Source organism: Rhipicephalus microplus, chromosome 6 (assembly GCF_043290135.1).
Source record: "Rhipicephalus microplus isolate Deutch F79 chromosome 6, USDA_Rmic, whole genome shotgun sequence".
Classification (NCBI taxonomy): Eukaryota; Metazoa; Arthropoda; class Arachnida; order Ixodida; family Ixodidae; genus Rhipicephalus; species Rhipicephalus microplus.
The window spans coordinates 104,239,660-104,266,431 of NC_134705.1; the positions used below are offsets into that span (position 1 = coordinate 104,239,660).

Genomic DNA, 26,772 nt, shown 5'->3' on the forward strand with positions numbered 1-26,772 from the left:
TACGTAAAATGTCACTATTTTTTGCACATCAGGATTAAAAAAAGGCGAGGGCCTCTATTGGGTACCTAAATATAAGTTGCTCATGCGACGTAGTTTTTTACCATAAGCAGTCCTCTAAATTGTTAGTTCATTCCTCATAAATCGTTTGTTATAGGTACACATTGAGCTAAAATATGACACTTGTGCATATTCTTCATTGTTGATGACTGTGCGATTCTCTTCCCAGGAACCAGGTGCAAGAACTTTGGCACTTTTGAGACCTGCTCCAGGTGAGGTAAGTGCTGTATCGTAGTTCTCAGCTCGTAATTTTAGATTATCAATAAAAATCACACATGTCTTCACTCCCACGACATGAAGTAACCCCAATACATTGCCCTTAAACTCAAACGTGTTGTTTTGAATAATAACATAGATATTAGCACAATCATACAATAAACAATCAAGGCTAAAGAACACAACGGGTGTTGTTTTTTTTTCGAGAATATTTGCTGGTAGCACGAATCTGCTATGAAATCTATACGCATCTCTCATAAAAAGATCCTTGTATACACCAATAAGTTCATCAAGGCCCAGGGATCAAAACTGAGCCAACGCTTTGTACGGTTTTTAACTCCACCAACCATCGTTATTAAAAATCTAGCAATTGCCAGGGTGACGTGAAATCATTGGACCATTCGGAACGTGTGGACACGGAGTACGGAAACCGCGTCCCTAAGGAGCTAGAAATGCAGCGGAAGGGTTCCTAATCTTTGACCTGCTTGTGGCACATTACGAGATTCAGTTCTAATTGAGACATCGTTCATTGTGTTACAACGCAAAAAAATTTACTAATGTTCATATACCACCAGACACTTCTCTGTATGTGGCCCTTAGTAAGGGTTTTATAGTAGTATTAGTAGTAAACAAATATAATAAGGCAGCTGAAGGTTTCCTAAGTGGCGAGGGCTGTCAGGTCATGCCTGGTCGCCACCTCGTAAGCACGTTTCATGGCCCGGAGATGGGTGTCGAGGCTTGTAGTCGTGAAGATTCTCCCGCAAGCCACCCTTGAAGGTGACTGTCCAAAGAGGTTTGGTGGGAAAGGGTCTTTGCTGCATCCCCAGATGATGTGGTCCAAGATTTCGGTCTGTGTCTTGCAAAGGGTGCACGTAGGTGTGAATGAGGTTGCGTATGGGTCTGTATATGTATGGGGAAAGGAATGAGTTCGTTTGAAGCCGCCGTCAAGTGATTTGTTGAGCTTTGTTTTGTTGCGGGTGCGGGGTGGTCTGGTTTGCCTTGATAGCTTGTAGTACTGCGTGATGTCGTGAGAGGAGACTAGTGGTTCGGTTGCTTCGGTATCGTGGTCCGAAACCTCGCCCACCGGTCGACGTACGAGTCCTCGAGCTTGTTTGTGGGCGGCTTCGTTACCCGGGTCCCCTGCGTGCGCTGGGACCCAGATGAGTTGAATTGAACGGGGATCGTCATCGTCGGTGCTTCCGGAAACGGTTTCATCTGAGGCGCTGCATGCCACTTGGGGCAGAGAACGGAGTATTCGTGCCGTGGTTGGGGAAAGAGTGCCACGGGCAAATTGGGGGATGGCAGATTTGTATTCACTAATGATTGTTTCAAATCCAACTATTGCGGCGAGTGCCATGGTGGCTTCTTCTGCCTCTGCTGGGCCCTGTGTGTGTATGGAGCCGGCACACATTGTGGTGGGCTCTTTATTGAGTGGAGTACGTTTCGATGAGACAAAGATAGCATACGCCTGTTTGGGGGCTGGGTATCTTGCCGCGTCGACGTGAGCCGCCTTAGTTCTCGCGCCGTAGATACTGTGAAGGTTTCTGGCATGGGCCGATCGTCTACCATCATGAATGCCAGCCAGCATGTTATTTGAACAAGGCTGCACAATGAAGATCTGTCTGATGAGGGGTGGTAGCGAGACGAAGTCTCGTCTGCTTGGTGAAGAGGGAATGCCAATACGTCGGAGTATCCGTCTTCCGGTTTTGCTATCATGCAATCGTTCAATTTGGGCAGTTTGGTGTGCTTCGATGAGTTCATCTATTGTGATGTGAACTCCAAAGTAGAGAAGGTGCGTGGTCGATATGGCGCGGGAGAGGCCCAAGGCGATCTTGTGAACTGTGCGAATATGTCTTTCAACTTTTGCCTTTTCAGTCTTAGAGAGTCTTAGGTACGGTAAGGCGTTAGTGATTCTTGTGGTTACGAAGACATTTAACTGCTAGAGAAGTTCATTTTCTTTCTTGCCATGTTTACGCGCAGAGATTTTTCCGAACTGTCAGACAGTCTGAGTGACGGTGACCACAAGCTTCTCTAGGGCGACAGTATTGTTCCTGCCAGCTTGTACGTCAAGGCCAAGAACGCGCATGTGCTGCACTATTGGTAATTCGGATCCCGCTATCTTGAGAGTGATGGTTGGTAGAGGCGGGTGTTTAACCTTACGGTAGTCAGGAGGACGAAGAAGGGTGAGTTCCTATTTCTCCACTAAGCACTCAAGGCCAGCACGCGCGACATATTCGGCCACGGTTTCCACGGCACGTTGTAGTGCCTCCTCGATCTGTCCGTCGGATCCGGTAGGGGTCCATACCGTCACGTCGTCCGCGTATAGGGTGTGTCGAATGATGGGTATGGGGTCTAGTAACTGTGGGAGATGGCTCATAACAAGTTTCAAGAGGAAAGGTGAAAGAACGGCTCCCTGTGGCGTGCCTTTGTTGGATAGGGCAAGTCACTTCATGGTGTTGCTGTCGTTTAGGGAAAGTTCCACAGTGCGTCCTTGTAAGAACGAGAACACGTAGTTGTCAATACGTTCCCCAGAGTTTGTTGAAGCCAAGCGCTGGGCTATCGCTTGATGTGTCACGTCATCGAACGTTTTGCTTAAGTCAATGCCTAGCATTGCTCGCGTGCCTGCACGTACATGATACTTCAATAAATTGTGGTAGATTTGTAACAGGGCGTCTTGAGCAAATAAGTGGGCGCGAAAACCGAGCATAGTTGGAGGAAAAAGGTCATGCTCTTCCGCAAGTGTTTCTACCGAGCCAGGACCATCTGCTCAAAAAGATTGCCAAAGCATGAAGTTTACGAGATGGGGAGAAGATTTGATAAATCTGCCTTTTTTCCGGACTTTGGTATAAACACCAATTTCACGTGCTTCCATTCTTGTGGTATACTGCCGGCATGCCAGCAGTCGTTGAAATATTCAGTGAGGGCAGTTACCGACCTTGCGTCAAGGTTGTGGATTGTTTTATTGGAGATGTCATCTGGACCTGGTGCCGAAGTTGTGCGAAACTTTTGAATGGCTGCATACACTTCGGCTTCTGTGATGTCGGTATCAAGAGTTGGGTTTGGTTTACCTTCATAGGGTGGTAGTGGCATCGCTGGTTGGTGGGCATGGTTGATGGATTTGTCTGCCAGGTCAGTAGATCTTCGTCTGATCCGAGGTGTTGGTGGACAAGTCGCTTAAGTCTGTGCCGTGCAGCTGTTTTCGAATCATCGAGATCCAGTAAGTGGAGTAACAGGTGCCACGTCTTCTTATTGCCTAGCTGTCCATTGAGTCCATTGCACAGCTGGCCCCATTGTTGGCGGGCAAGGTAGGCACTGTGTCGCTCGATTTCTTCACAGAGTGTCTGTATGAGGCGACGCAGTTTCTTGTTGTAGCGTTGCTTCTGCCATCTGCGCAGCAGGCTTGCGTGTGCATTCCACATGTGGAGAAGACGAGAGTCTGTGGCAGGCGTTTCCTGTGCTGCTTTACTTTCGCGCGTTGTGCGTCGCACGTGGTCGCTTAGGGAGGCTGTCCATTACTTGAGGTTTCTTATGCATTGCGGGGCTTCACATTCATGGACGTCTCTAAATTTGGGCCACTTCATGATTTGAGCGAGTGCTTTGTGTACTGTCTTGGCCGCGGACGTCTGCACTTAGATGTAAATGATGTAGTTGTCACTACCAGCGAGTTGACATGTGTTCTGCCATCTGGCCTGCGCAATATTCTTGCAGTATGTGAGATTGCGTGACGTGTCCCTACACACGCTGTTTTCTAAGCGTGTCGGTGACTGCTGCAGGTCATTTAGTAGAGTGAGATGAAGGTTCTGACTTAGTTTGCATTAGTTTCTTGCCTCGTTTGTTTGCCTGCAGGTAGCCCCAGTCAGAGTGCCTGGCGTCGAAATCTCCCAGTATAAGCAGTTGTGCGCCTCGATATAGCGATGTGGTTTTCTGGAAGAGCAGGTTGAAGTTGTCGGCGCGTGCCCAGGGTGCGCAATATACGTAGAGGATAAAGACGGACCGATGCGAGCGTTTTCGTGGAAGAATTTCCACAACTGTTTGTGGAAGGTCCGATAATTCTAAGTTGTGTTATTTCACCGTGAGGCTCTTGTGGACGAGCGTACCTGTACTTGGGGCTTCTTGGTTGTTCAGGTTGGTGAATTGTTTGAAAGCGATGTAACCCGGGAGTAAGATAGCAGCTGTTGTTACCTGTAGGTAACAACAGCTGCTATCTATATATGACGTGTGGAGGCGTTTGGCGATCCGGCAGTTGTTTTTTTTGTACGAGTACTTGCATGTGGGCTTTCTTTTTACGGAAGCCCCTGCAGTTCCACTGCCATATAGTCAAGTGGGTGCTGGCGATGATGTATTAGCTGGAGCATAACTTGAGGGAGTCATGGGTTCACTGGGCTGGCTGGAAGAGTGAGAGGACAGTGTTGCGTATGATACCGGGAGCTCTGTCAATGCTTTGTTCAATTACTGCAAAATTTGTTTGTGGCAATTCTGAGTGCTTCTAATTCGGCTGCAGTGTTGTTTACCGTGGCTTTCATGATTTATAATCGTGTCTCCATGTTAGTTATGCATCAGTCTGCGGTGTCTAAGACTCCTGTTATGGCGGTGCGTATGGCATCAACAACCGTGGCATGGACTGTCGAGTGGAGAGCTTCAACAACAGATGCGCCGACCGTTTGAATAATTCTCTTCGTCGTGTTCTCTTGGGATTGCAGCGTTTCCGTGGAAGTCGTTGCTTTGCATTTGACTGTTGTGGTTGGTTGGGGCTGTGCAGTTGAATTATGCACGGACTGGCTTGCTTTTGCCAGTCTGCTATCTCGAAAATGGTTGTGCGCAAACAGCGTTTTCATCTGAGCTTGCTATGCCACCATTTGAAATTTCAACGCACTGATTGCGCAAGCTCTTTGACGAGAAGGTCATGCGTCGAGGCGCAAGATTTCGATGGCTGCGGGTGAGATGAAGGAAGCGGAGACGCTTGGTTTTGCACCCATGTCACACTAGGGTTGCTTGAAAATGCGTTTCATAAATTGGCATGTCGAATGGGACTTAATGATAGGGTTCTTGAATTTATTCTTGAGTGGGAGGTTTCTTGACCCTGACGAGATCATGACTTCAATCAGTGGCCTCGTTTCGTCAGCGTTTGTGATGTCCCGAGACTGGGATAGTTTCACTCGTCTAAGCCAGGCGTACTATCGTCATTTGTGGTAGGCTGCGTCGCTGATGACTCGGTTTGTAGCGTCTTTTTTTCTTTTTGCTGCGTTAAGTGGTTCAGGCTTTTTGGCGAAGTGGTACTGGCGTCTTGAGCTGTTGGTCATGTGTCCTCTCTTACAGACGATACAGCGTACTTGGCATGTTGGTGGCATTCCTTGCGGCAGTGGCTCGTGGTCTTCTCCGCAACGGGGGCAGTTTTGACACCTAGGTTGAGGGCACGCATCGGAGCGGTGCCCAGTCTTCCGACACTTGAAGCATGCATCCACTTTCGGATAGAAAGGGTATGCTCGGATGAGACCTCCACGGTGTAGAAGCCATCTAGGTAGGTGGTCCCCGAGTAGCGTTATGAGTAAGTTCTTCGTTTCTCCCATGCGTCTGCAGCCTACTATTTGGTAGTCGGGGTTCTTTTCTTGACGGTATTTCAGCGTCTCATCATCGTTGGGGAACGTGTGGGTGTAAAAAGTGATGCCTCGCATCGCGTGGTCAGTTGGTGGGGCGTACATGTGTAGCTCAATCTGCCGGTCTTCTCAGAGAAGGAATGACTTGATGCGTTGGAAAGCCATTGCTCGGTCGGTGGTAGCCGCACTAGAGCCTGTTTCACATGCGAGCGACCGAGTGGCGGTGGTCGCGGCGATGAGCGGTGGGAGGACGCGCGGAGGCGCGTTCGTTTCACATGCGCCGCTGCTACCGCTGCTCTTGCGTGATGCCTGCCGCTTTTGCGGGCAGTGTTGTCCCCTGAAGTCGCCCGTTAACCGCTGTTTTAGGTGCCAACATAAAGCGGCGCTCCCCTCCAAGTGTCCTTCTTTTGGCAACCCCCGTGCTGCGAGGTTCATCACCAACAGCCGCTCGACTTTCACGCGTCTGTACACTGGTTGAACTAAGTGTAACATGAATCTTAAAACAAATAAGCAACATTTGCAGTTGCTTTTTTTGTCCTGGCTCTTTAACGTATGGTTCTTGTTTTGCGCTGATATCACTCACAATGAAGAAGCGCAAAAAAACGTTTGCTTGTATTGTTTCTTTACCCGGCTGTTCCAGCTGGTGAATGCTTAGAAACGGCAAGCGTGTTTTGCGCAGCACTTCCCATGTTTCTCGAATTCATCGCTCTTGTTTTCAGTGATTTAATTTTGGGACACTGAACGAGGTTTCTGTCAGACTAGTATACACATTTTGCAAAATTTATACCTAAATTTTTGCTCATGTTCACTCGTGTTCAAATAAAAGTTTATATATAAACTCTCAGTGGTAAGCTTCAGCCGTGTTCTTGGCTACTCTGTGGCATATGTGAACACACCCTTTTTCGGGATTTTCTGAATGGTCTGCATCTATTCTGGTGCTCGAATTTGTATGCTTCCACCCGAAATAGTAAGCCTCTCAGGTTTTTCAATGATTCAGTAAAGCACCCTGGGAAGACTTTCACCAACGGCAGGGAGCATGGTATACGTCATATGCTCGTTGTCCCGGTTCTTTGACTGCTGTATATTCGCACGTGCGTTCCGCGAAAAAGACGAAGACGACCGCGCTTAGGTACATCTGAACGCTTTTATACAAAATGCAACAACGAGGAAGACGAGGAACTCTCTGGCGCGCGCGGTTAATAAAAAGACCAACCCGCTGCTGTTTTCTCAGCGTCTTCAAATACGACTTCTCTCTTCACGTCACGACAATATACACTTGTGCGCAGCCCAGGTCAGACACTATGCAACAATTCTTGCTTTAGCGAGAATTTGTGTCTATAAAAGCCGAAGTATTACATAATTTCGCACAACGCACCTTTGCCGTCGCCACAAAGTGACATTCAATTGGTAGCCTTGGGCCGTGTAATTTAAGTGCATGCCTGTTGACATGTGCTGCTGCATTGCCTGAAATCAACTGCTGTTCTTCGTTATCTACGCAGTGGTTGTTGTGCTCGCGACCGAACATCTATAATTCGCCCGGCCAGCCACGCAATCAAGCACTGAGTGTCAGTGAGAGTGGCTGGCCAGTGTGGCAGGACCTGTCCACAGCCTGCAAACATAAGCGCTTTAAAGTACAATTGTTCCTTGCACAAAAAACCTCACAGACGAGGTCCACGCACAAATGAGCCTGCGTTTTAGCGAGAAGAAGAGGTGTTGTTAAAGGGGAGAACGAAAATAAAGGCCCCTGCCTAATGTCTTAATACCCTGAACCGTGACACCATGCTTCGCGCCCCTTCCTTGTTGAGTCACATCACGAAATTTCTTTTGAGTCACCTGTGTGGAATTCTACTTCTCAAGTCGACTGCCATAGCACCCGCCCTTGCTCTCTCGTTCGTGTGAACCCTTTTATCTATGCACCGTGTCATCAAATTTCATCGTTTGTTAAACCAGCAACGTTCACTGTGACATAGAACTACAGCTCCACTACGTGGAAGTAACTTTCGATGAAAATGCAAAAGAGGAAAAGGTATTATGACTATTATTGAAATAAAAAAGACACCACAGACAATTGTCACTCCGGTGAAAGCATCATTGAGAGCAACGAGAGGAAAACAGTGCCACTTCAACTTCACCAGTAAACATCGCCAGTTCAAGTGACGACTGTTTTTTTACGGAAGTATGCGACTTCTTAAGGAGCTCGGCAATTTCTTCTCAAAGAATAGTCTTCTTATGCTTTTTGCGGAAATTCTCCATCTTGACGTCCCAAAGAAGAGGTCGTTTTACAACTTCTGCAATCAGCAACTCGTTGAAAGCAGCGCGAGACATTTGTGAGCCGGCGAGAGAACGGATGTCGTCTTCTAATTAGTCGAAGCGAGTTGTTCTGTGGAGCGAAGTCCCAGCAGCGCCTGCGTTCACTCCTCAACTCCGGCCCTGGCATCACTTGTCAAACGACGTCACTGGTTGCTCTGCTGCTTTCACCTGACGTGTCAAAGGGATTCACCTGACGAGATTTTCTTGATTTTTTGTCCATGACGAAGCGTGGTTTGTTCTTAGCAATACGGCTCAGTTTCTATATATATATATAAATATAAATATAAATATATATATACATATATATATATATATATATATATATATATATATATATATATATATATATTTAGTATGCAGTACAGCGGACAAACAGACAAACAGAAACACCATTCAGGATTCGTTTCAATAATCACAGAGACCATGCGAAATTCGCCCAAGTCTACCTGTATCAAAACATCTCAATCTTCCCGACCATGCAATCGATAAACTATTAGTAACACTCTTAGAGACGGCATTTAAATCAAACCGAGAACGTGAACAATGAGAGTCATACGTTATCCACCGATTTAATACCCTCGATGGAGAAAGAAATGAGAATCCGGGTACACTTGTAGTAATTAAAGCAATAGAAAGCAATGACGGCAATAACGAAAATAGTAATTGAGTTCACTGCACTGAAGCTGCGAAGGGCACTGGAAAACGCAAAATATTTCCAAGTGGAGCTACTCTTCTTAAGTACAGCTGTCGTCTGTTTCTCTTTTTAGCCCACTATCCAACCAATTGTGCCAAGCATCACATGCGCAACAGCAACGCTGTGATAATCGTGAGGCGCTGAGTCGACAAGTGCTGAGTAGTTAAAGACCTAAACTTGATAAAAAGGCTATTTTCGCCCACACCGAACCGCCAGAGCCGTGCGGCGCCATCTGGTCGGGACCAATAATATGGTGAAAGGAAGGATACACAGACCTCAGACATCCTGAAGTTGAAAAGGAGAAATGGGAGAGAGAGAGGGGGGAAGGGGAAGGACGAGTGAAAGGGCGCCCGCGGGAGGCCACCTATCACTCACTGCTTTCTTTTCGTTTTTTTCCCTTTTTTTATTTACTTCCTCTCTTCCTCTCTTCCTCTCTAATTTGTAGATTGTGTAAAGCTGAGCACCAACAAACTGTACTCTCAATTCTGATGAATGCCAGACTGTGGCTGAAACGTCGAAATAAATCGCGTTGTGACTGCTCACGGATGACCTACTTGACTACTTGCAACGCTACGGCCACTCAACCACCATGCCTGCCTACACAAGGCTGGCCGCAGGCAACCAAATAACATGAAAAAATATCCTCAAAAAGGCATCTCCTCAATTCATAGAAATCGTTCTCAATCATAGCGATAAACAGGTAAAAAAACTAGTCGCTTTGACCATCACCATTCTCCGCCTCAGCACTTTGTTGAACAAAGAAACCACCCGGTTAAGGGAATTTGAATAGAATAAATACAAAAAAAGCATAGGCATTTCAACTGATTTAGATGAAAGCTGAGATAATTTGACATTGTGGGAAACGCTATAGGAACAGTGACAGGACAGCATCATTTAAAGTTTCTGGGCCGTGAATTGTGCTTGGTTTCAGTCAGTATTGGCTTTTATGAGAAACACAACGCTCGACATCCACTGAAGTTAGTGAAGCGTTATTGTGGCCTAGCACTTTCAATTTTTAATTGCATCCGGAATATTTGAATCAGCACCACTCGCAAATTTAGACACTTACTTTAGCACATAGAATTCAAGCTTTCAGGCTGTCAGCGGCGGGTCTATTGGGGAGAAGGCGAACCTTTCCTGCACGTCCGAAAAAATGGGTATTATAAAGCTTTCTCTTTAAGCATTGAACACGATAGAAATCATGCCCTTGATGCTTGCTTCCACCACCTAGTGTATACCTTTATTGCATGATATTACTCGGAGAGTTTGAATTGTGGATTTATATACAGTAAAATTGATAAAGTGTAAAGTGACTTCTGGCAGTGAAGCTTTAACATATGGCTGCATTCTATACAATAAGTGCATGCGAGTTCTGTGCATGCGAGTTCACAGATGTGGATATGAAACTAACAAAATGATTCTGTGTGCCTGTGGGATGACTACGAAATATTGTTATTCACGCGGATTTATAGGTTATATAAATGAATTGGCAGTTGGCGTAAACAATTTTGGAAGCTTTATGTTCATGCATGCTTCAGAGTGGGCATCAAATTTAAATTATTGTGACCTTTTCAATTTCTTTTGCATGGATTCTCACATGGACCGTTTCTCGATCGACGGAGTAGCGCGTTGATCCACTGGCCAATTGCCTGAGAAGGTTGTTTTATAGCTTCTCTTTATTCCGCATCGCTTGGAAGACTTCCGACAAATTGCCGTTACAAAAACATAAATACCAACTGATGTGTAGGCTGTAGTCGGCAGCGCTAGGCTAGTTTAGTTTCGGCTGATTAGCCTGGCTTATAGATACAGTGTACTTTAGCCTCCAAAACACAACTGCCAAGCTGCACTACTCTCGAACCTAGCGACGGGGATCTTCAAGGGGCAGTGGATACACTAACGTTAGCTTCTCCTCGGTTCGCTACCGTACACTCTAGCAACGCTCACAGAACCATGCTGCACTACTCTCGAACCAATCGACGGAAATCTTTTAGGGGGTCCTACTAGCGCTATTGCTGCTAGCCTCGCTTTTTGTCACTGCTGTACCATCCCCGCACACATGAAAGAGCATTCTAAGTGAGAAATTATGGGAACGTTGGCAAACGCCACGTACGTCGGAGCGCAATGGCCAAGTCTCAATATACGTTGGCTGTGGAAGTGCGTCCACCTATGATCTGTTTTCGCCAATATAACACAGTGAATGCGCTCGTCAAACCTACGTCAAATCAAATTCGCACCTTACCACTAGCTAGAAACAATAAAGAAAGAAAAATTAGCACGCTATGCATGTGTTGTCGTTAATATGACCACATCAAGGGATTCTCGTTTTCCTCCATGTGAAGAACTCATTTAAGCAAAACGTTTACTCTATCAACTTGAAAGGGCATTTTTAGGCACTTAAAAGCTCATAAAGGCACAAAACTTAAAATAGGTACTTATAGGTGATAAATATTTGAATTAAATGTTTCCCACCCCTAATTTCTGTTTATAAAAGAAATGGGCTCGAAACAAACTCCAGTAAAAAATAGGCATTTTGCCATCACTTTCGTCTTTTATTATCAGGGATGTCGTAGTGAAGGGCTTCAGAAATTTTTACCACCTGGGGTTCTTTAATATTCACCCATGTGTAAGCAAAGAGCCCTCAGTCATTTCTTTTTTCAATGAAATTGCGGCCACAGCCAGGCTTTGATTCTGTGGCCTTCAGTTTAGCAGTCAAGGGTTACATGAAAGGTAGACTGGTTGTGGGCTGTAGTTTTGCTTTCATTGATGCATGTTAAGTAGAACAATCAGTGACAACCATGCATCTCTGCTAGTGCATTGATGCTGTGTTTGTCGCATTCCTAATTTACTACAAAATTTAATTACTTTAGCATGCATCGTTTTTCAGCAGCTCTGGATAGTGTGTGCTGATGTTTGTCAAAATCCTGATTTTTCGCAATAATTATTTACTGTCGCATGTATTCTTATTTAGTTGTGAAGTTATGATTGTTGCTTCTTTTATAATCTGTAAGGCTGAATACATTTTTTTATTAGCCTGTACACCCAAGTCATTGCGATACACTGTCTATATCGTACACGCAATTGGTAATTTGGGTGTGCAGAGCCTATCTAAGCAGCCCATAGTGTTTTGAATGCCTTGAAAATTGTCTTGTGATCAGAAGTTACTGTTGTGAACAGTGTGCTTTTGGTAAATGAATGTAGTCTTTATTACCTAGAAAGATGCTGAGAAATTAAAACTTTTAAAACAATATTGATGTGCTCAAGCTTCGCGAGGTTAAGGCTGATTCGTTAATCTTATCTTTCTTCAGCCCCAGACAAATGTACAATACCTTTTTGAATATTGTCTGTAAATGCTCTAAAGTGCAGTATAAACAATATCAAATCAATAATTTTATAGAGTTTTGCATACATGTCGATGTACTTTTCAATAACCGCAGCCGTACTATGCCACACCGTGCAGACGAGGCAACGAGCCTGATTTCTGGCCTGTATAAAAGGTGGCTACTAACAGGACACATCTAGGACGGAGAATTTAAGGCGACTTAAAAGCGGCGGCCAAATCGCGACATTCTAAAGACATACAGAATAGTCACAGATGAGAAACATACAGGATGAAGCCTTTAGGCAATATAAAAGTGGCTGCCAAATTGAGAAAGTTGGGAAAACATACAGTTTGAGTCTTCATATTGCCTCGGGGAACCATACAGTACACCAACAGGACGTTGCCATTTTCAAAGAAATAATATTAAAACGACTTATTTATAGCGAACGTATAACATTTGTGAACTGTCACTGATGCGCAATCATAGAATGTTTATGTAATGTAATTAACAAAAATGAAAGCCTAAAAATAGAGAAAAGAAGTGTAGAAGAAATTATGAACGTGCAAGGTATTCTTGTGTGCACAACATGAACCAGTCCGAGCTCGGTTGTTTTTGTTTAGCTCTTGTGGACAATGCAGGGTTCCTACACACTTTCCAGTTCACATCACTCACATGCAATAGAACTTAGTATGAACCAATATTCTGGCTCAGCAACTATTCACAGAGACCAAAGTGGCCACAGGGAGAACACCAATATTCCGCCTTCTAGACTCTGGGACACTTCTGAGCGCCCAATTTTTGTAGCTTCATGCAACACGTTCATGGTGTCCACACTGCAAAGGCATGGATTAAACGACAGGTTTTCGGAACAACAGTTTGACGATTCGACGAAGTGCCCTCAGAGGACAAGCAGTTTATGGCCTTACAAATGACTTGAGGTGTGAATTCAATTGTTTGTCGATTGATAGGTAGATAAATGGTTTGAAGATAGTTGATAGAGTGCTGGTAAATTGTTTTTATATTGCATCTAGCATGTTGATTGGGCCTCTATTGAACCTTACTAGTGAAAAATATTGGTGTTTGGTTGCCAATAGTCGATAAATTGTTAGATAAATGGTTTGAAGTTGTTCGTTGCAGTGCTGGGAAACCGTTTTTATACCGTCTTTAGCACGTTGATTTGGCGTCTGTTGAACATTATTGGGAAATCTCTAATGGTGATCGGTGGCCAATAGTCGACAATTTGTTGGTATTCGGTATATAGAACGGTATAAAAAATTTCAATCCACCGTCGGTAGGTGCTAATAACTTTTCTGATTAAAATGTTTATTATTGGTTGGTACAAATTTTTGTAAGGGCAATCTGTCTGACCGTGTGCTCGTCTGTCTGTCTGTCTGTCTGTCTGTCTGTCTGTCTGTCTCTCTGTCTGTTTGTCTGTCTGTGTTTTTGTCCGTCCGTCCGTCCGTTCATTCATCCGTCCGTCTGGTCATTCGTCTGCCCATCCGTCTGTATATCCGCCCGTGTTTTCCGTTCATGCTTCTGTTCACCAGTTCATCCGTGCGTCCGTCTGTCAATGCATCCGCTTCTCTGTATGTTTGTTTGTTTGTATCTTCGTCTGCCTGTTTGCCTGATACTGCCGGTTATGCCTGACGCCAGACAAAGTTAGAGTAAGAACTTCATCCCTTAAAACTATTTTAGTGCCAGCAGTGGATTAGGGCATTGTCCAGTTCCGCCTGGTTCCTCTCGTTTTCAGAGGAACGCAGCCACAATCTTTAAAATGCACTGGGGCTACAGTTTTATATTAACAAGCCATATAATCGCACTCTGTGGCCCCACACCTTCAGCAGTGAATATCACGGTATCATGATGGCTAGACGGCAGAGTCGCAGTTGTACGATAAGCAACATTCATGCAGGCAATTGCGGCATCGCTGGAGCTTTTGAAGCAGTCACAATGCGTTTCCCGAACAACTTACAGGTGGTTGTTTACAACAAAAATAAAGTGGGGCAGTCGCTGCGTAAGGCCACTGTGAAGCCGAAGACAGAAAAACGAAGTGAAGATGGCGATGATTGAGAGGGAGATATATTCCGCGTTATTCCCAATAGAAATATTAAGAACACACACAAACTTTCTCCAATGGAATAATTGTCGAGCTGGACTGATCATTTGCAACACGTCTTCTTTGACTTCCTCAGCTCTGTCCTACTTTATAGTGGCACACAGATCGCCATACAGCATCGTCATTGCATGTCTTGGCAGTACACACATACACCTACACACATACACACTGACACACACACACACACACACACACACACACACACACATATATATATATATATATATATATATATATATATATATATATATATATATATATATATATATATATCTGTGTCAATGCTTCTTCAACTAGTGATCCGCTCTAGGTCCAGTGACGTAGAGCTAGACGCAACACTCCAAGGAAATGTGGGTTTTTTATAGCACTGCTAACAAAACCGCTACCATTTGTTGGACTTGATTCTAAAAATATGAACGTTAAGTCCTAAATACGTGTTTGCGCATATTTCTATTTTTCAATTAACGTACCATTAACTTTCAGCTTTGGTTGGCATCTGCATTTTACCGACACCTTATTCCGAAAGAAAAGGTAAGTGTATAACCTAGCAATATTAGTTTGACGCCAGTATTGAAAAATGGACTGATTCATCAGTTCGGTATCGAACGCAAACGTACAATGGTAGTGAACGTACAGTGATGAGGGAGGCAAAAATAGTGCTGTGAAAACTACACTACAAACTACACATGGCCAAAAGTTACTTCTTTTAGGTGACAACACTGCATACGATTCCATATTTTGTTATGATTCAGTGATTTTTAGCGCAAGAAAAGATATAATTTCATTTTTTACCACACAAGCAGAAAGATAGCCCGCCCAATCTTTGATTTTATGTAGTCTTCGTGGTCTACCTTGGCTGTCACTCATTTTGTAGAGATATGATTATGCATTAAAATGAACCTCATACCACAAACCATGCAGCCCGTGTTTAGAGAAGGATCTGCTTGAAGCTTAACATTGTCAGTATTTCCAATATAGATATGGGGAATCGACTTTATGGTGTATTTTTTTACATGCACGATGGGTTGGTTGTAGAAGGCGTGAAATCATCATAGTAATTACGATTAGAGCTCAATTTGTAGGTGTATTTCTGGTTCACGCGGCGCCTAACATTTGAAAACTTCTTCCAGGGAAAGTCAAGGCAAAATGAATCAATTTGGTGATAAATGGCCCAATTAGGGCATGCCAGGATAGCCTGTTTATACATAAGTGGGTGGAATGCGCTTAATCAATACACAAAGCTGAATTCTGGGTGCGAAGAAGTTCTTATGTTTCATCTGCGCTGCAAAATCAATTATGCGTATATCTCGTATGAGTAGACAGCACGTTGTCTTTTCATTATTAGCCCACTCACCGTTTATTTCAAGAGCTGAAAGAGAACTTGATTTAATTACGCCCAAGGAGAATTAGCGCTGCCTAAAGAATATTTTTAATGACCATGAAATTTTAGTCATTAATTAATCCACCAATTTAGAAGATGCAAGGAGCTACCAGATTCTATATTGAGACGCACAAAACGTTCACCTTAAAGATATCACGCCATGAATTTAGCACGGTCTTCCACTTGTCATGTGAGGCAGATTGTTTTTTGATAGTGATCTGGCACTAGCGTCTATCGCTTGCTTGAACCGTAGTTTTCATACGATGATGTAAGTTCTTCATAAGATACAGGTGGTTTGAGGGACCGTGCTGAAAAATTGGCATCACGAGGGGTATACTCTTCTGAACTCTGTTGTAAAAGAGCAACTCGTAAAAGATGCGTTTTATTAGAAAACATTTGCTGGCTATTCACTGGCATAAACAATTCGAATAAGAACCTGCGATAATAATGATAATTGTTGCCTTCCAACGTGAACGATTTGCGCGAAAACAGCTAATGAGTGTCCACGCATTATTATACTACACACGGAAGGATTGCCTCTAAAATTAAATAACAACTCAGCCCTTGTTGCTTATTGTTTGAGCTACATAAGGTGCGCAAATAAAATGCTAGCCTTGGGGTCTTCATTGCTAGCCTAGCCAACATTATTGGTCAGACCATGAATATGTTCGTGATTGCTTGCTTGCTTGAATGATCATGTAGTTTAAACACTTGTAGATATCGTATCTGAAAAATTTTCACACGTGGATTTAATTCGTGTACAGCAAACTAACTTTAGAAATTAGGTGTGTGTTTCTGAAAAAAAAAAATAAAAATATTGCTGAGTGGTCCATCGCTATTTGCAGCAGTAAGAACATGCGAATCTCTATCGGAAAAAAACCGAATGGTGGGCATGGTTGAAACCACCACCCACCATTATAGTGGATTAATGTAGTGGGTGAATGGTGGGAAACGCCCACCACGGCGCATGGTGGGTATGGTGGGTGCTGCAGTGCCGGCAACACTTGAGCGCGAAATGACGTCAGAATCACCGTGACGAGCTGCCACAAAAAATAAAAAAGAATTCTATAAAAACGGTATAAAAAACACCCGTCCAGTAAAAAAAAAACAAGGCGCCACGGAGGATTGAACGTGCAACCTGCGGATTCCCATTCGAAGACGCTAACCACTGCGCCACACCAACATGACGTTGATTGCGTGTTAAATAATTAGTTGCCATACAAACTTAAGGTTCAACTTGGTTATGTTTGTCGTGTACACAACATAGACAAGATGTACACCTGCTACTAAATATTGCACATTTATTAAACACAAGCAACTGCGGCCTGTAACGATTGCCACTATGTTAATGACACTAGTGCTATTTTTTGCAATTCACAACTTCAAGAAAAAAAAAACCAAGTGGACTGGGGAGCAGCGATAGTTTACCGGCGGGGTCTGCCAAGTTTAATATCCGTTTCGCGCTCGTTCTAAAGGGTGACATCTGTTCACGCTTTATGACGCTTCTAGGCTCATTCCATAGATACGCCCGCCTAATTTATTTCATTGAGTATTGGGATGCTTTTCGCGCAATATAGAGGGCGGTCGCGCCAGCGCAATGCTGTAGCTCTTTCGCTAAAGCAACAACTATAACGGCTTGGCCAAAACGAATGCAGTGTGCCGGAAACATTACGCATATTGGTTCACCAAGCACACGAATTGCCACGTCTGAGTTTTCATACAAAAGCTAGAGAAGTGCCGGCGAGTGTGACCGGCGCCTGTCGGTGAGAAGACACTTAATTACGTTCTCTGGGAGTGATTTAATCGCGTCGCATCGATGTTTGTTGCTTCTTGAGCGGAGACCATACACAATGGAAAATGCTTCAATTAGGTTAATTGATGCCATATCGCTGCGCTGTATTGTCATACTTAATCGTCGTAATCATGTATTCTGAAACCCGGAAGCACGGATAACACAATTGTACGGGCTCGGTCAGTAGGCCTAACCTTTGTTGGAAATCATGGTGGTAAAACATGTAGTGTACAGATCCCAGCTGTGTACACTATATAAACTGCACGCCATTATAAGCCCACCCATCATCTGCTTAATGCTTCCCAGCATTATCGCGATGGTGGGCAGAGCTTCTCAGCTTGGTACACCATGTGGCTCACCATAACAAGCAGCACCCATCATATGCTTAGTGCTTCCCAGCATTATCGCAATGGTGGGCAGAGTGTCCCATTATTGCCCACTATCTAGCCTCTGCTTTCCACGATCATTTCCACTTTACCCATCACCTGTACACCATACCACCCAGTATGTCCCAGCATAACCACCATATTTTCCACTAAAGCCCACCATAGCCATCATAATTTCCACCATGCCCACTATTATTTCCACCATGCCCACTATTATTTCCACTACTCCCACCATGTTTTCCAGTATCCACCATGGCAATTTTTCCGATAGGGATACCAATAAAGTCTCAAACGCAACGTATGACTGGTCAGACGAGCACACGTAACAATGACAGTGTGTGCCAACTAGTTACAAGGCGCCTGCTGAGAGATTCTGGCTTTTGGGACCTAAGAAAGAAGGCGAAGATGAAACAAGGGGGAGGTGACCCACGACACACGTGTAGATGTTCTTCTTCTTCAAATTTTCTGTAGCCTTTAGAGTGACCATGTTGGCGTCCAGTACGTTCAGAGTTTTTATCGCAGTGTGCTATAAGATCGGTTATATTGTCCCATACCATACAGTGCCGAAGACCAGGGATATGAGACTGAGCGGTGACACAGACGGCAGCATCAAGAAGAAGAATTTCACTGAACATAATTGTCGGTGTTTGGTTAGCCTCATCAGTGGCCGCGCCCAGCAACGTAAACAAGAGGACGCAAGCCCAAGGCTTCCCATGAGTACACCGCAGGAACGGATCATCTGATATAGAAGATATCATTGGCACGCACTGGAATACCAAGATAATTAACAAAGTGACCGCTATTTCTAAAAGTGACAGTGCCAATAGAGCGACACTCATCGCACTGAAGGAGCGGCTGACATCCAGCAATGGAACAACACATGTCAGTCGAAAAGCTCACGTTCGAATACACCGCAGAAGTATACTACGAGGATCAAGAAGTAGCGATACTCGCACATCTTCAGTGCCGAATGAAGGACATCAAGAATGCGCAAAGAGCCACCGGCGCTGTAAAGCTGGCAAGTACCGTCCATGTTCTTACGAATGTCGGCAACGTGAATGTTGGTCCTCAGTTACCTCGACTGGAGATTGAGCTGTTCAGCGGGAACAAGCGTGATTGAATGGCTTGCTGGAAGCAATTTGATTGTATCACATATTATAGTTTGGTACTAAGTCAGATGGAGAAGTTTAATTACTTGCGGAATTACTTGAGCAGAGAATTTGCTGATGAAAACACTAGATTTGTGCCTACAAACGCATAATATGGAAATGCTGTCCACCTAATCAAAGACGCACATGAAAAGAAACGGCAAATACTGCAAGACCATCTTCGATATTTTAAAGAATTGCACGAGACTGGCATCTGGCGTCAAATAGATGCCATATCTATACGATTAGGTTCAGATGAACATGCTTGGTCTCGACACACCCGTTGAGCCGACAAGCAGCTTTTCTGTTATGCTCTATGATGCGCTACTAAATACACTGCAGCACGAAATCTTCATTTTTTCACCACCAGCCCCATGATAATCAAGTCATGTTGCGAATATCGGCTGCTCCAAACGAAGGAACGGCGTTATCGTGTCAAGAGCTCTAGGTCTCGCTACATTATACCCGCATCGAAATCAAAAGCTGGGAGCCATCAGGGACACTAGAATCCTCAGAACGCATTTACAGCCGCAAGTATGTTTTGTTGGCATTTGTGCGGCAAACCGAGCATATGGGAAAGCAGAAATATGGCGAATGCTTCTTTTGCAAATCCGTCAGACATAAAACAAAGAAATTTACGGTTCGATCACACTCGAAGGGAAAAAAGATAGACAAGCCAAATGCATTAGGAGCTACCATTGCATTATACAAGGACTTCTAAGAATAGATTGTAGAAAGTGCATATAATGTAGGTCTCGCAAGATCTGGCATGCCGCAAACACGTGTAACCTACGCGCAAAGGAGAAGTCAAAAGAAATCCAGCGCACTAAGAGAATTCGTTAACATAAGACAGTCAGATCTAAGTGAAATATCAACTGCCGTAACGAGCTGTAAACTTCATGAAGGAGTACATCCGCAAACCTTTTGTTGTTGGGTGGGAAGTGATAATAAGGCTTGCTTCATAAAAGAAATGTTAGAAATTGGCAGCCAGCGCCTTCACATTTGTGGAAGAAGAATTCACTGCATGTTTGCAGCTGAAATAATTGGTGAAACGAAGGTAGCAATCAATACCACTGCCTCCGAAGTGCCTTTTCAACCATGGTGATGCAAAATAGTAAGATATCACGAAATGAATCAGTTTAGGACAAGGAATAGATTGTCGAGTGTCGATCACAATACTGATGATTTGTCAAGAACTCGCAATGATGTATATTGACTGTTTCTTTGCAAGAACCTACGGGAACTGGAGATGGAATTAGCAGAGGAGCCTAATACTCTCACGGCGCAAGCTGAGCCTCGAATAAGCTTGTTCATTATATCAGATTAAATACATAATATCATAACTCTTTAAATACTTAAGGCCAAGAAATTGAAGGAGTAGTGGCTATTTCCATCATTTTGGGTTGGACGTTGCAAAAAACTATGAAGGAACAGAACTTTGTTAGAAGCCCTTCCAAAGTAATCGTATGCGTAATAAGGACTAATATGCATACGCAAAAGGAGAATCATGATGGTCTGCAGTGTTTTTGACTTTAAACTTCCTAAAAAACTCCCCAGAGGAAGAAGAACTCACTTTTTCAAGCAAGTTGTCCCGGTTCATAAAACAAATTGTCAAGAATGATCGAAAGTACAAAGTTTCCATGTCGTGCAAACAACACGACATACAACTAATGAAAGAGAACTACCCTGTAATGTGTAACCACCTTCAATGCCTTGTACGCAGGGTCAATAAAATTGAGCCTGCTGGAGCAGTACGACCATGTCATATGACAAGATATACATTCGGGTAACGCAGAAAGAGTCTCGAAAAGAAAACTCAATGAGGAGCGTATAAACTATACGCCGTATCGAGAAGTTATCGGTGAAGACTCGTTCACTGCGAAGCTGAGAGGGGTATTCGATAACTAATTTTATGCAAGAGACCGGAAATTATTGAACGATTGTTTACAAAGTGATCCAAACTTGAATCTTTAGCTGCTACAAGTCCTCATGCGATTTTGTTGGTACAAGGTCTCAATGACTGCCGACGCAGAAAAATCGTTTCTGCAGGTTGGAATTAGAACAGAAACCACATATCTTTGGAGGTTCTTGTGGTTTGCTGAGAAGCCGGTGTTACCTTTAAGAAAAGACGACATACAGGACCGGCGAATGACGAGAGTTCCTTTCCGATCAATGTCAAGTTCATTCTCGCTAACAGCGGCCATTCAGCATAATCTCAGACGAGGTGTACGCTAGGAGCAGAGAGAGAGGTTCGATTACTGGCCAAGTCATTCTACGTACAAGATTTGCATTTGGAACAGGTAATTTACAAGCTGCTGTAGAGCTTTACAATACCACAGGAGAAACAATCAATGACGCTCGACTGCCACTCAGAATGAGCACAAGTTGTGAAGAGCTGCAGGACTTATTTGACTCAAACGAGCCACCTCTACCTAACAGCGGTTGACAAGCATCATTTATTACAAAAGTCTATAGAATACCATCAAACATTGAGACCAAGAGGCCTATATACAGCTTCAAAATTACCTTGTCATTCCTAAAAAAGGCTCTAAATACAGTGTGCTCTCCTTTGCAAACAATATCTAGAAATTATGACCAACTGGGCTCGTTGCTTCTTTTGTGGCACGAAGGAAGATGTTATTTCAGCAGCTGTGGATTCGTAAGGTCAACTGGCATGAAGTGCTGCCTGACGATATAATATGACAGTGGAAGAGCTAGAGAGGTGAATTATTTTATCTTTGACAATTTTCTAAGGCAGTTGATGTTCCTGGCATTCAAATACACGTGTTTGTGGACTGCAGCACAAGAGCTTAAGGAGCGCGCGCATATGTTTGTGCTGAATGAGCTAGCGATCACATCAGCACGATTAACATTGCTGCGAAATCACGAATCGCTCCAGTGAAGCTTCTCTCGTTAACACGTCTCGAGCTAATAGCCCCGCCACGGTGGTCTTGTGGCTAAGGTACTTGGCTGCTGACCCGCAGGTCGCGGGATCAAATCGCGGCTGCGGCGGCTGCATTTCCGAGGGAGGCGGAAATGCTGTGGGCCCGTGTGCTCAGATTTGGGAGCGCGGTAAAGAACCCCAGGTGGTAGAAGTTTCCGAAGCCCTCCTTTGCGGCGTCTCTCATGATGATATGGTGACGTTAAACCCCACATATCAATGATCAATCCACTCATGAGAGGACTGATAGGCAGCAGGTTGCTGAAATACATAGAAGAAGCGTATGCCCTTCTTTACTACAGAAGACTTTCATTTATGTGGACAGACTCTACAATTCTCTCCTATTGAATTCAGGCAGATTTATGCAAGCAAGTAGTCTTCGTTAACACCGAATCACTGAAATCAAAGCAGTAAAAAACAGACTGATAGCTAGCAGCATGGCGCACGTGATCGAAATTCTGCACGTTTGCTAACAAGAGGTAAATCGCTCGACGTCTCTATACAAAAGAATGTTTCGAGGTGAAGACTGAGTGGGCTGCGGCTAGGTTCGTCTGAATGACCGCAGAGAAAACTCTTCGAGTAGGCGACAAAACACATGAGCAGACACCACTAATCTTCGACGTAACAGGGCAAAGCTCTCTCATAAAACTGCTGAGAGTCACGGCATCGGTACACCACTTCTATATAACGCGAATTATAGTTGACCGAAGTACGGATGCCTCAAGACTAAGGAAGTATTGGTAGCTGAGCGTCATTAAATACACCAAGTTCAGAGTGAAGCTTTCAGTGATAAAGTGTTCACGCTTCGTAAGAAGCAGGTTCTACCCAAAAGTTGAAAGGTGACTGATTTGCAACCATTGATAGATAGGGAAAACCTATTTCAAATTAGTGGGTGACTACAAAACCTCCATGAAAGCCCTGGTAAAAAGCACCTATTGGAACTAACTGACGGTCACTATTCCACTTTTCTCAAAGTTCGAGATTCCCATGTTCACACGATGCGTGGAGGCGTAACGGCCACGCTAAATCACCTGAGATAGTACTTCTGGTTTATACAAGCTCGGAGAACAGCGAAAACTTTGATACACCATTGCGCGTTATGTACTCGCTATAAAGCGAAGGCAAGCTCACCGCCCGACCTGTAGGTTTGCACAATCTAAGTCATTAGACAGTACAGGAGTGGATTTCGCCAGACCTCTATTGGCCAAAAAAAAAACGGACAATGTGACCAGAAGGTGTACAGTGCGATTTTTTTCTTTTGCATGTATACGGAGTTGGTGACCTACATTATGCCGAACAGGTTGCCGCTCGCAATTATAAAATTCACGACTAAGAAAGGAGTTATCGCTAAGAGACGAGCTCCATGAGACTGAGGAACTTGTGATTTTTAGTAGAAGGTTTTTAGAATGGTGCATGACGTCGTGGAGCTTTCATTGTTATTTATGGGAGTGCATCTCGTTGTCTTATACCATCATTGGTATACAGATGGATTTATTCCAAACATTTGGAGCAAGAAATGTACACCTACATGCTCTAAGTAGCTTCAGCTTTAGACGTATGGTAAGAAAACTATTTTCAAGCTTGACATGTGTACCCACCTCGAGAGACGATTATTTTTTTCAGTCATTCTTGGGTTCTCGCATATGGTCTTTTCAAAAAATTGTGCTCATTTCTTTCTTTCGCTGGTTTCTCCCATACTTAGCGCAGCCTAATATAATGTACACTTTTTGCGCTATATTATTTTTTTTTATTTTTATGACATTGATTTCGATTTCAGAGTGCTCTAGCTACACTTTCAAAAAAAAAAGATGTAATGTAGCGCAGTCACGGTCTGAAAGGCGACAAAGCGAATGTTGGAGGCTTCCTCTTCGCATCTTCAAAATGGTTTTCTTCAATCAGTTTTATGTTGTTGTGAATGTACGACATGTTGAGCTGCAGAATTCCTATGGGATCACTTACTGTGGCTAATTCGTGAGTGAGACCAATCATGAGAATTTTAACTCAGGCAGGCAGCACACCCTTGTATAGTATTTCTTTTGTTACTATATAACAGAGTTTCATTTCTGTCTCGTCGTCCATAGCTGAAACACAAGAACGAGTTTTGCAACGACAAAACAATCTGCGAAGATAATACATGCTGCCTGCAACAAGGACACACTGCTAGACGATGCAAACCACTCGGCAAGCGTGGTGACGATTGTTCGCCAAGGACTCTAGCTAATGTGTATTATGGTAATTGCCCCTGTGGTTTTGGCCAAGGTAAGACAGAGCTTATATTATGGTCCAAATTTGCAACAATCATACGCTTATCCTAATGTCTCATGTATATGGTTTCACATTCAAAATAAAATGATTCCTAGTGGCCAGCTCATCCTGCCAATGATATTGAAAATTATGTTCATATAAATCAAGTTTGCTAACCTAGCCAACAAGACCAATAATGTATAGAATGATTCTATAACTTTGTCCAAGGTCTTTTATTACATCAAAAAAGAAATTGTGCTTATGTAGAAAGAAGTAGTAATACCCTCTATCAAAGCTCATAATTAATAACGTAGGTCTTTAGTTTCAGTAACACAATGCAGTCGTTAGTTTTTCTCATTTCAAGTTTTGATGGCAATTGTCGCATTTCAATATGTGGGGCACATCAGCTGCTCCCGATGCGAATTCATTTAGGATAATGTTTTATAAACGAAAGTAAACCACAATGCGTCCTTTTGAATTATAGAAAAAATAATGGTATTTCAAGTGTCTGTTACAATTTATAGCTTGTATAGGCACTATTGCAAAAAAAATTGCGAAGGGTGTTCGCTGCATTGCCCTATCAGAACACTCGTGGGAGGTAGCTGCTTGCTGATGATGTAACGCGTATTTGGTTCTAGTATGAAGCAGAGGGCAAAAATAGCATCTTTTTTATGCGGCGCTCGGAAAAATATGCATCAGCAGTTAATACTGAAAGCTTCAAAAAACCGTAAAAACAATCTGCGTAGCCCTTGGCTGTTGAATATTTTGCCAGGTTTCTTTCGACCGTTCATGTGCAGTGTTGCGGGACATGCTGCACTAATTTAAAATATGAGGAGGAAGATCGAAAGAGGAAGGACAGAGAAGTTAGCCAGTCTTTCTTGCCAAGGTGCCTTCTTTTGAAATTTCTCTATTATATGTAGATGTTCACCACACAAGAGAGTCTCTCTTGAAAATTTTGTCCACTCACAGCAACCGCATATTCACTCTTCAGTAGTTTTTCAGGAGCACCTGGCTATGGACTTTCCAAAGTGTTTCCATTCAAATGTGAACAGAATTTGACGCAGCTCTTAGGTGCGCTGGAGTTACAAAAAGGGCACGCTGAGGGCGGTGTTAGACGAAGAAAGTGCTTAACAAGGCAAACGACAGGAGGGGATAGAAGAGACGAGAACAGAGCGCTTCTTCGTCTACCATGCAGCACCAACCAGCCCAATCAACCACTTTGTTAAACGGCGGTGTTGTCACACATGGACGGGTTAGGAACTCAGCCCCCTTAGTGCTGTCTTTTCCGACTATTCTTTAATGTCAACGATTTGAGTAATCACGATGAACACAGCGTTTAATAGAACAGTAGGGGAATATTTTGTAGGAAGAGGCGTGTAATTCAGGGTTATTTATTACAGCGGAAATAAGCCAAGGTCTGTTGATGTGAACAAAAATAATGAAGAACGTGACAGTTAAATATTCGCAGTGTGAGTAAAACACGAGGTGCTTGCTGGCTACTGAATAATATATTAACACACGTTGCGTGAGTGACGTGTATTGAAGCAGAGCGCTACATAGAGCTACAGAAGAAATTGAAAAAATAGATGAAATCAAATAAGCAGAATGTAAAATGAGGCAAGACTGATTGCGTAGACCACTACTCAAACAGTAAGAATGATGTTATCACCCGATGGTATGTCGTATATTTATGTGTAGTTGAAAGCTAAGCACAACTAATGTGTTTCCTACTCTGCTGATTCTATTGCAAACGCATGCCGCGTGGATGTGAAAAGTAATGGTGTTTGTTTTTATTTGTTTAAAATACATTTTATACCTTTTCAGGTACGTGCGAGTACGGTATTTGCACATAATGAAAATTGTAGAGGAATTATATCTTTCATTTCACAAGGCAAAAAAATAAATGAGTTTCAATTTTTCTAAATGGTTGAGAATTGAGCCAGTGCATCTTTCAAATACCGATTCCATTTTGATAAAAGTTTGGTCTTCCGAGTCTAGATACTGTATGCCTACCTTGGCTATTTTAAGTTGGAACAACTTCAGACGTACATAAAAGCATATATGCTGTGCCTTAATTGCAGGTGCATAATTGCACCACTTTTCTTTTCGACAGTTCAGGAAATCACCCCTTACTATTGCTGTTTTCTAAACACAATGTTTCGTATTCCTAATGTTCATGGTAAAGTTTACTTGTCGTTCCTTCCAAAAAAAGCACGACCATATCAACTCAGACAGAATAATTGTGAGTGATGCCGCCTGAAACTATGCCCTGATCAGCCGCAGCCACCAGACATGTGGCCGGGCTGTGGTGCATTATCAAGATCGATACGTTATTCAGCACTTTCAGCCGCAAAAGACTTGTTTACTTGCGAAGGTGCGAGCCTACAAACAAGAAGTAGCAACAATTATGAACAATATAGTGTTTGTGAAGGCAATTTTCACACAACGTACTTTTACTAGAAATCTAAAGGCCACGAAGCCGTGCGCTCGCAATGCGCGCATTCAGTAGTAGGCCATTTATTGGCGACCGGTATTGCAGTCGACACACTTCTCTTCACTCGGAATCTAGCGGA

At 43.5% G+C, this 26,772-nt stretch overlaps 1 long non-coding RNA gene across 1 annotated transcript; it reads left to right on the plus strand.

Annotated features, from left to right (window-relative positions):
* Window positions 1-223: 223 nt before the first annotated feature.
* Window positions 224-26,092, plus strand: LOC142765407 (uncharacterized). Its single transcript, XR_012884237.1, has 4 exons — window positions 224-274; window positions 14,791-14,838; window positions 24,037-24,214; window positions 26,024-26,092. It is a non-coding gene; the product is annotated as an uncharacterized LOC142765407 (long non-coding RNA).
* Window positions 26,093-26,772: the final 680 nt, after the last annotated feature.